Genomic DNA, 11,001 nt, shown 5'->3' on the forward strand with positions numbered 1-11,001 from the left:
TTAACTGAAACTGAATACTGAATAAAACTACATTAAAAATTAATAAAACTATTTTAAAAAATAGAGAATATTAGAGAGACAGAGAATATTACAAAAACATTTACAATTTAATTTAAGGTATTAAAAACTTTAGCATTAAAATATAAATATATATATAAATCAACATATATTGTATATGTGTATTGAAACTAAATACTGAATAAAACTACAATGAAAATTAATAAAACTATATTTTTAAAAATTAACTAAAACAACAAAATGACTAAAACTTTAACTAAAATTTAAATGAAAACAAAATATACAGAAAAATTGTAAAATCTAAAATCAGAGAATATATCAAAAATATTTACAATTTAATTTAAAGTATTACCAAGTACTATTATAGTACATACTAAAATAACAGTGCATGATCAGAAAGCCGTTGTCATCAGTCCAGTAAATGGCGTAATAATGCGTGTCATTGTGTGTTTTCCGGGTCACCTGAGAGCGATCCTTGGGTCTCCAGATCCCAAACCATCACTCCACCGCAACCACACGTCCTGCGCTCGCCTTTCATACCACGCAGGATTAGTTTCAGGCACTGGGAAATGGATATTAGCAAACATTCACCGTCTTCCGGTAATGTTTGAGTTTGCCAGTAGGTTTCGATGCATGTTTATGATGATCAGATTATAAAAAAGTTGACCGCATTAGTCCTCAGCAAACTTAAAAAAACTTTTAGACATACTGATACTGTACCAGCTCCATTCTTCTGTGGGACTATGTTTGTAAAAGCACCAGAGCTTTTGGAAAATAGCAGAAATCCATTACATTTTACAAGCACTGTGAGTGAAGTACATGATGCACAAAGAAAACTAGACTTTAAAGATGACTTTACAGTCTTTGGGTGTTTTGGGATCTCAGTCAGCATTATGAGAGCTGAAAGAATCTGCTGAGTGAAAATAAAGCGACTCCAGGGATTCATGTGAATCAGTGCTTTTTATTCCTGCATCGAAGCAGAAGAACTGGTTTTAATGCTCATTTGTTTTGTTAACCAATCCTGAAATGGCATTAAATGAATTTGAATGGTCAGATCTATAGCTCAAAAACCAAGGATTCGTTTATAAAGCAGTAACTTCATGTTGGATCTGTGTGTGTTTTTATATATTTGATGATTTGGTGACTGAATTGTGTTTTCTGTATTTGATTTCTCTACTTTCATGGTATAATCTCAATTTAATCGTTCCAAAACTCTGTTAATCCTGCAGTAATTCTGTATTCATCATGTGTCCTTATAAGAAGAAAAAAACATGGTTAGTTAAACCATGGTAACCACAAATTAACCATAGTTTAACCATGCTATTTGTAGTTAAACTGTGGTTTTACAAAAAAATAAAAATAAAAAAAACATGGTTACTTTACTTTTACTTTAATAAAACCATAAGGTCAATTTAGTAGGGGAGAGTGGGGACAGTTGCAACACTTTGTGGATTTCCTTTAGTTTCTCAGAGACTATTTGTATTAGAAAGCCAAAATTTTAGTTTAATAAAGCCACATCTGTCAGCTACTCACCCATATTGCTGCAACATGTACATATGATTATATACGGTACAATTTACACTTAAACAGACAAAGTGAAATGTTGCAACTATCCCACAGTAGGGGCCAGTTGCAACATGCAATAAAATGTAATTAAATCATTCTTAAATATCATTTTGCCTTTTCTTTATTTTATTTGTGCACAGTCAGGGTCTTTAATAAGGCAAATTGGCTGTAAAAAAAAAAAAAAAACTAAGAATAGTAAATAAAAAACATTCTTAAGTAACAAGTAGATTTTTTTACCTATTTGCTTAAAAAAAAGGAGAGATAACTAACTAATAAAGGGGTTCATTATTATTATACAAGCTTTTGAATCAATTTTGTGGTAAGGGACAGCATTTTGTTGCAACTGTCCCTACAGTGATAGCCGTTATAAAAGCTTGAGATAATATCATTGACACACGCTAGCTATGCCTATCAGAAACTAAGGACGCACAGATTCAAATGTTATGTTTTTACAATGCGTCACACAAACAACTTTGACACTATGACCACAAATCTTATCTTTAAAAAAAAGACTTTTTTTTTTTTTACCATGAAACTGATTTTTTGTAGAAGGAATGATCACATGTGGCTGATTTCTTCCAGGAATTTGAAGGGCCAATAAAACGTGCAGTATGAATATCATTTCTGTATCTTATTCCTGCTTGAAAAAATAAGCCTTGCTGCAACCGTCCCCACTCTCCCCTATTTGTATTAGGGATTTATTTGTGTATTTTATCTTTCTTTTTTCTCTGTTATAGTTTTTTTTTTGTAATAACTGTACTGCATTAATGGTTTGATGTTTTGTACAGTTTAATAAAAACGAAATTATGGGGAAAAAAACATTAGCGAGACTCGCTCTGATCACGATCCGAATTCCCGATCCTACTCAAATGATTCGTGAACCCTCTCCAAAGTTCGGTTGTGGCTAGAATACAGCTCCGACCGGACACTAAAAATGAAATTATTTTTTCTACCTATTAGATTGTGTTTTTTTAACGTCAACACCTACCACAACCCTAAACTTAGCCCTTACTATAATAAAACTATAATAAAACTATATGAAAAAACAGTATTATTATTGTACAGTGTGCTAAAAATAACTTAGATTGATGTGTGCATGCCCAGTAGCGAGATCTGTCTCCCTTCTAGTCTAAACCCCAAAGTTCTGATCTAACGCGAATGATTCGCGAACCATCATTTTTGAGCGCGGATCATTCAATTCGCGATCCGAATTCCCGATTTGACTCAAATGATTCGCGATCCGAGCTCTAAAATTCCAAACTAACTCAAATGATTCGCGCTCCAAAATTCTTTAAAGCTTCGATCTGAATAATGATTCGCGAACCATAATTTTTTTAGAGCAGGACTCAGAGCCTGAATCATTCAATTTGCGAAATGATTCGCGATCCGAATTCCCGATCACCTATACTCATGCCCAGCGCCTCAAAGCTCCGATCTTAATAATGATTCGCGAACCATCATTTTGTAGATCAAGATTCAGAGCATAGATAATTCAATTCGACTGTATGAATAGCCTACTCAAAAGAGAATACAGAGAAATATTATATCATTAATCTGTGTTTGCTGTTGGCTAAATTTCACATTCACAAACAAAAGTTTACTGGCTCTAAACCTCTCTTTTCCTTATTCAAAGTGGACTTAGAAAAGTATATAGAAGCTATCCAAAGTTCTGTTAATCTGAAAGTATTTAAAACTGTATCTTTATAAAAAAAAAAATATCGTTTTTAAAATCGATTCAAGATCGATTCTCGAGGGCCATGTATCGATGTTTTCGATATTTATTTACACAAGCATTAAACATAAGATTTACGTTAATCTTATTACTAGTCTAATCCACTAGGTGTCATCCCCTTATTTACCTTGCGCTATGTTACAACGGAGAGTCCGTTATTCATTCATTGCTAAAAATGGCGGATTCAGGTGCGTTCCCGATATCAACCACACCTTCGCATAAAAAGTCAGAGGTAGGAAGCATTTCACATTTCGCAAGCAAGATAAAAATACAGTGGATAAGAACACAGCTATACGCCTGATTTGTGACTCTGAGGTGAAATGCTGTAGTAATACTACAAATCTGCGGAGCCATTTGACAAGACATCACCCAGACATGCAGATTCTAGCACCCCGCAGCCTAACAGACAACCAAAGATTTCAGACACATTCAAAAGTAAAATTCCTCACAATTCACCTCTTGCACAAAACATCACTGAATCGATTGCATTATTTATTTGCAAAGATTTAAGACCATGCAGCGTTAATATAAATCGAAATCGAATATCAAATCGAAATCGAATCGAATTAAGAACTTGAAAATCAAAATCGAATTGGAACATCTTAATCATACCCAGCCCTAAATGTGTTTATTATCCTGGCAACAAGTCTGTATATATATTTTTTTATTCTTTCCTTTTGTCTTTTCTATATTAGCCTATGTCTTTTTTGTATATTTGTACTTAATTGTTTGATTGTTGTACTGCCTAATAAAAAAAAAAAGTTAATTCAATTCGCAAAACGATTCGCGATACATGCTTTGAAAATCAAGATATTTATTTTCCGACGCAATGGTTTAAAATGGTGGAAAATTTCATCCACCTGCTTTTTATTACAAGCATGTCAAAATAAAAACATGTCTCTTTTGATCAGTTTTTTTTTTTTTGCTAGTGAATCGCTCGACTGTTCGAAGTCACGAGTTTGAATCAATCAGAGCGGTTCCAGAGGAAATGACTCCCTTAATTGAATCAGTTTGTTCCTGCTTTTCACGTCTTCAGCCATGTTTACACTTTGTCAGCAGGCCTACTGATACTGGTTTAATTAGCTCGCTAGTTTTATGAAATTAACTGAAATAAGCAAAAAGGTATGATGTTTACAAATAAAATATCCGTATTTTCATTCAAGATAACATTCAAAACAAATCTACGAACATATTCAGATGAGGTAACCGGTTTAGCCCATACTGCGTGCTAACTAGTGAGGCGTGCTAGATAAACATTGTGCATTATGATGGAGTTTGTAGCTATATTTAAAATAGTTTGAGCACTGTAGTTCAGTTGGAAGCATCCAGTCATCTCATACCATTAAAGTCAAAGTTAACGTTACCAGTATTGTAAATATTTTAGGAATTATTGTTGTATCTGATTGTATTATTCTATATAGATTGATAGTCAATGTAAAAACGACTAAATTCTACGTCCTTTATTTATTTCACATAGCCTACTTCATGATATAGTTTGATTTGCATGTGCTGAAGGTGTGTTTTGGATGGTGAAGCAGGATGAGGAGCTTGTATTGAGGTGTATTACTCTGAGGCGTCAGTGGTTGGAGCCTGTGCGCCTCAAAACACACACACACACACACACACACACACACACACACACACACACACACACACACACACACACACACACACACACACACACACACACACACACACACACACACACACACACACACAGAGAGAGAGAGAGAGAGAGAGAGAGAGAGAGAGAGAGAGAGACTGAAGGAAAGAAAATTAGCTTTCCTCCTTGAGTTGGGCAGAAGGAGTCCGTATAATCTCCCAGCGAGTAATTTATCGCTACGTGTTTCTCCGTCCAGCGGACTTTCGTGAGGAGCCGATGTCGCTTTCAGGCGGACTTTAGAAGATCGTGAATGAAGGTGAGTGTTTGAACGCCAATCTGACACGTTCACGGAGGCTTTTAGGGTTTGATTTGCCGTGTTTATCGATAAACTCACTGTCGGGTCTGTGATCCGCGAGCAGATTGCAGATGTCGGGTCGGTTTGCGTTTGTTTGCGAAAGTTTCGGCGTTTTCTAGCGAATCTCTGTAACTGTAAGTCTAAACGTTTCTCTGAATCTCAGAATCATTCTCACAAGATGCTGTCAACACTTAGTTTTAGCGGTACTGGTTTAAGAAAAATAAAATACGTCTGTTTTGATGCGTTTGAATATTAAGAGGCTTAACATTCAAGTATGTGTAAGTATATGTCAACTTGGTTTTGTTTTCTTTTGGTTATTTAAAGCATTTAGATTTTCAAGCATGCTGATGCATGATGATTATTAATCAAATCAAACAAATCAAGCTCTCGTTGTTTAGATTAGCCTATTATTGGAAGTTGCTTGACATGTTGATGGATTGCGGTGTGATCAGGGATGATTCCTGAAGGCGTTTTACCGGTTCTGTATTAAATGATATTGCATAACTCTTAGGGATATGATTTATTGTTCCCCATCAAGGTCTTACGAAATATTCTGTTTGACTGTTCTTGTAGATGTTGAGAGATCTGAACATCATAAATCCATAAGGAGCTTCATTCATCTGCAGACTGAGGTAAGACAATCGGGTTTTGCCAATCGGTTCGTGTGCTTTTCGTTGGCTGATGTTTTCATTTTACTTTTAGCATCAGTGTTTAATGGCTGAAATATTTGTGATTGTTGTAAATACAGCTGAAGGGTCCGTTCACAGTGGAAATGTGTTGTTTTACAGTGTTTTCAAAGCTGAAACGTGTCATTTCTGCTTAGTGTCACCGAACTGAACTGGAAATATAATAACGATTGTTTTCAAAACGTTTCCCCAAACACCTCGCCTGCTATTGGTCAATCACGCAGGTAGCCCCGCCCCCGAACTCAGGCCATTGGTTGAGTCAAAAGTTGGGTCACTCTATAAGCAAATTAATGTTTTGGAAGCGTTTTAAACGTGTTTAAAGTGTAATTTGTAGGGATGCATTGATATGTTTTTGGTCAATACCGATTTTAACAATTTAACAATTAGTCAATTGCATAAAGCAGGGCTTTAAAAAAATCGATCAGTTCACTTCTAGCAGAATTGGTTTTTAAACGTCTTTGTTCCTTCCTTCTGAAACCTGTTTGAGTAGAAAAAATACTGGTTAATTTTACGTTTTACGTAATTTTTTAAAACTTTTTCTTTGCCTATAATGATAATAATAATAAAGTGCAGCATTTCTTTACTCAAAAAAAAAAAAAAAAAAAACATGAAAAGGTTCTTGATCTAACCTATATTGTGCTTAGTTACATGTGACTGGATCATGTGATTGTGTTCATGGTTTTTTGCTTAGCTTTAATCATAGGACCCTAAATAAACTGTTAATGTGGCTCTTATCAAAAAGCTTTCTAAAAGTACTAATACTAGTAAAAGGCGGAATCACACTGTCTTTTAAAGCAGGGTATCACGATACCTTTTTAATATCGGTATATCATGCAACACTACAACAGACATGCAATTCATTGTCTATGTATTAAGTCTGCTTGATTATGGCAAAAATCATAATCACGATTATTTTACACGTTTATGACTGGGTCCGGAACTTTATATGATTGATTAATTTAAAAATACAAATGAAAGAGTTTTTTTTTTTTTTTTGTGAAATTTAATGTCATTATTTTAATGTAAAATAAAACAGCATAGTCTTCACTGTAAGAATTAAACAGGCTTTGTTTCTAATTAAAACTACAAAGTTCCTTCATTCAAGAGCAGTGAGGGATTTTTCTCTTCGTATTTTTACGTTTTATTAATATAAAGCACAGAGACGGCAGAAGGAATATTATTTGTCGCCGCTTTAAGAGCCACACAGATCCAATATACTGAATAAGGTTTACGTGAATAATCACCAAACGCTGCATTTTGGCATATATTTGCATGTATTTAACCGTTTAGGTACGCATCTTAAGCTAAACGTTCACATTACTTGTCCGTGTTCTGTTCCATCTCTGCGTTATACACAGAAAAGCTTGTGCTTTTTAAAACACAACTTAAAATAAACATTAATAAATCAAGCACAACTATTTTATGCAAGTCACGTGACATGATTTTACTGATTTGCATGTGAAATTAGGCTTTAATAGAGGAGTGAAAGCGCACAAAGGGAGCGGAATCGTGGAGCAATAATCATTTTATCTCCATCCTTGTGTTTTCATAATCGTTTAAAGCATAAACTGAATTTCAATTAATTACACAGCCCTACTACATGCAGTTATTTAATAATCCATTGGTGTTGAACCTTTTCATGCTGTTTGCGATATGCCGATGGCTTTAAAATAAAGATTTAAAGATAGCAAAACAACAGGAAAAAAAAAGATACAAATGAAAAAAACTGTGCTTTTTTTGGAAAGTAGTCTAACAGCCTACTACAGAAGTTGAATGTAATTATTTGAATGTAAAATAAAACAGCATCTTCACTGTAGTAATTAAACATGCTTTGTTTTTTTTAATAAAACTACAAAAGTCCTTCATTCAAGAGCAGTGAGTGATTTTTCTCTTTGTATTTTTATGTTTTATTCATATTAAGCACAGAGACAGCAGACGAAAAAACAAGTCACGTTACACGATTTGAATGATTTGCGTGTGAAATTGGGCTTTTATAGAGGAGCGAAAGCACACAAAGAGGGCGGAATCGGGAGCAATATTTGTTTTTTCTCTATCGTTGTGTTTCCATAATCGTTTGAAGCTGAATTTCAGTTAATTGCACAGTCCTACTACACACAGTTATTTAATAAACCATCGGTATCAGGCCTTTTCTTGCTATTTCTGATATGCCTATGACTTTAAAATAAAAAAGAAACTGGCCGACACAAAAGTGTATCCCTAGTAATTTGGTATTTTACCATTAAATAAACAACAAACTTCAGCTTTAAAGATAAACTTAACCCTCTGGGCCTCCTCATTAAGGGGTCACACTTGGCTCCCTCGTGGTCAAAAGTGACCGAAGCCTTAAAAAGTAACTTTTTTTTCTTCTTCAGGAAAATCAATTAAATACATTTTTGTTCAATAATATTTTGTAATTATCATTTAGAATTTTGAGCATTTTTTATGAATCTATGCAATATTTATACAGTTTTAATGAGCAATTTTTTCCCACTAGAATTATATTTTATATTATATTTTTTAATTTAATTATGCATTTATTATTTTTCAATAAATACAACATTTCACATTAAAATAGAGTAAAAGCATTTAAAATCCATTTTTTTTAAGTGAAAATTGCACCATCTAGTGGCATAAAAAATAAAAACTTGTGTAATGCCATGTAAACTCCTGTGTCTCCCTATATACATATATACAGGGGCTTTGGGATTCCTATTTTTTTTTTTTTTTTTTTTTTACTGTTTCTTCATTTTAATAGGCTTTGCATTTAGAAACATATTCAGACATTCTAAAAGATTACTTTTGGCAAGGTTTAGATTTTTTTTGATTGGATAAATATCAGGTTTTGCATTTTTCTGCTTACTTCTGTGTGTCTGTGTGTGTGTCTGTGTGTGTGTGTGCGCGTGTGTGTGTCAGTTCTGTACTTTTGTTATTTTAGAGTGTCAGTCCTTGCTTGCTGAACACTTCTTTTCAGCACAGTGGCTGATTTGTAGCTTGTACTACCAAAAGATTATCTGAATTATCACATTTTTTCATATTTCCCATTCATTTCCTATGTCGGTCATTTTTGACCGCGAAGGAGCCAAGTGTGACTGACTTTTTTTTTGACCCTTTAACATTTCCGAATCATGTCACTGATTTTTTTGTGTACTCACATAGCTAATGCAACAAAAGTCACCAAGTGTCATCTCATTCTGATGAAGCTACGATTTTTAAAAATTCAAAACATAAAATTTTTCGGTCAAAAATGACCGAAGAGGCCCAGAGGAGTGTTTACTTATACTCTGTTTCACATGCGTGATTTTCCCATGAGCAGGAGCTTGGGCTTTGTATTGAGAATGGAGTACTGCTTTGTGTGTGCTTTTCTACTGTATTCTGTCTGTAATATTTGTTGGTGGGCTGTAATATGACTTTTTCTGCTGTCTGTGTAGCAGCTGATGAAGTAAAGAGCCCAGATTCGTCCTTGGATCTGCTCTGACCTCATGGTTTTTGGCCTTCCGTCGCATCGGTCTTGATTCGTAGCTTGTGTTGTGATACCCGTGAGTATCGCGTGTCTGATAAGCGGTTCTTTGGGAGCGTGTCGGCGTTATTGAGTGTCAGCGGCTACAGGAGTCATTTATACTGCGGCGTAATGAGAGAAAGCCATTACAGGGCCCGATGTGTGTTTTGGGTGGGATTTCTAAAAGCCTGCGTGTGGGAAAGTGCTCATTTTGTCTGTGTGGTCTGGCTTTGGCGGCTCTAGGCTTGTTTGAATTAAACCCAGTGGGCCAGCGCTGTTTTACTGCTTATATTTCACCGGTTATAGACGGATCGGTGTGAAAATGTGCCGTCCACGATGTTACGTCATCAAGAGTCACAGCAGGTCTGATCGCCAAACACAGCCGGCTGTTCGTACAAATTCACTTTATGGGGTTTATTTTAATGGCTGATGCATTATTCAAAGAGCAGGTGGGCAATATAAAGGTGATATTTATTGCAAAATAAATCCAGGGAGGGAAGAAATCTAATTGCTAAAAATTGTGATTGATTTAAAATGTGTGATTCTTTTTTTTTTTTTTAAAGCTCACTTTTCTGGTTTTTCACAATTTTGGGCAAATTTTTGTGATTTATATATGCATATGACTAAAAAAAATGTAGAGTTATAGAATTGTTATATCAAAAAGTTATAATTTTAAATTGTAAATAATTTAAAAAAAAATTTTTTATTTAATTGCAACACAATTTGGTCAAAAGTTTTTTTATGAATTTTAATTTTTTTTATGATTAATCTGTTTATTGAGATGTTACAATATAAAACACTGCAAAAAGAAAAGAAAATAAAGAAAAAAAAAAAGAAAAACATGTACAAAGAATGTTATTTCAGGTAGTAAAAAAAGTTTAGTGATTATTATATAAGAATATGACTATAACAATAAAGAGTTATATAATTATTATTAAAAAATGTAAATACATATATTTAATTTAATTTATTGTTTTAATATAAAATATTTTTTTATTTAATTGATTTTTTTAATCTGATTATTAAAATGTTACAATATAAAACACTGCAAAGAAAAAACACAAAAAAGAAGAAAAAATATGTATAAATAGGGTTATTTCAGGTAGTTAAAAAGTTTAGTGATTTATATAAGAATATGACTATAACAATAAAGAGTTATATAATTATTATTTAAAAAATGTAAATATATATATATTTAATTTAATTATAAAAATGTAGAGTTATAGAATTGTTATAATTTTTAATTGTGAATTAAAAAACAAAAATTAAAAAAACATATATTTAAATTACAATTTAATTTATCATTTAAATATTATTAATTTTTTTATTTAATTGCTACACAATTTGGACAAAAGTTTTTTATGAATTTAAATTTTTTTTATGATTAATCTGTTTATTGATTGATACAATATAAAACACTGCAAAAAAGAAAAGAAAATAAAGAAAAAATAGAAAAACATGTATAAAGAGTGTTATTTCAGGTAGTAAAAAAAGTTTAGTGATTTATATATGAATATGACTATAAAAAATGTAGAGTTATAGAAT

This window comes from Garra rufa, chromosome 23 (assembly GCF_049309525.1).
Source record: "Garra rufa chromosome 23, GarRuf1.0, whole genome shotgun sequence".
Taxonomy (NCBI): Eukaryota; Metazoa; Chordata; class Actinopteri; order Cypriniformes; family Cyprinidae; genus Garra; species Garra rufa.